Consider the following 576-nt stretch of genomic DNA (forward strand, 5'->3'; position numbering starts at 1 on the left):
TGGTTTCCTGAATCCGAGTGTCCTTACCAGAACGCTACCTGAATGTCAGCGGACTCCCAATCTTAGTCGACGGTTATTTTGTCAACAAGAATTTCTCAAGGTTTGTTCTGCTTAAATGTAAGGCCTAGTTAAAAAACGCAGATACACTGAAGTCTTGAATAATTTTCGCACTGCTATTTAGGAAGAAGTCAAGATCTGTGGAGGCATAATTTGGCACTCACCTGTATAGACTATTATAAAACTGAATAAATTTAAACGCCCTACAGTTAAACACATAGCCAATGACCACTATGTATACTTCAGTTCTGAAAAAAATCGCGTCTTTGGGAGTCGGTCCAAGAGGCTTTCAAAACAAACTCACTACCTCGTGCCTTAAACCAGCAGTTAGTAAAGGGAGGCCAACAGTCATTATGCCAGTGCAGTGGTAGTGCACTGTCAAGCAGCCACTGCGGTCTCTTCTTTCTTGTTATAGCGTTTTAGACTTTGGTTGTCCATATTTTCTGGATCCTCTTCTTTTAGTTTTTTAAAATTATGTCAGTTAATCTTGTTCTTTGTAGGATAATCTTTGGATGTGTA

At 39.4% G+C, this 576-nt stretch overlaps 1 protein-coding gene across 4 annotated transcripts in view; it reads left to right on the forward strand.

Moving 5' to 3' along the window:
• Positions 1–576, forward strand: part of LOC119594060 — a 4,408-nt gene continuing 3,832 nt past the window's right edge. The window contains exon 1 of one of the 4 annotated variants that reach the window (XM_037943097.1): positions 1–100. The gene's annotated coding sequence lies outside the window, so the exon portion shown is untranslated. Of the gene's footprint in view, positions 118–219; positions 384–515; positions 534–576 lie in introns of those variants that run through there. The other 3 variants (XM_037943099.1, XM_037943100.1, XM_037943098.1) reach the window with 3 other exon arrangements.

Source organism: Penaeus monodon, chromosome 33 (genome assembly GCF_015228065.2).
Source record: "Penaeus monodon isolate SGIC_2016 chromosome 33, NSTDA_Pmon_1, whole genome shotgun sequence".
NCBI classification, from domain to species: Eukaryota; Metazoa; Arthropoda; class Malacostraca; order Decapoda; family Penaeidae; genus Penaeus; species Penaeus monodon.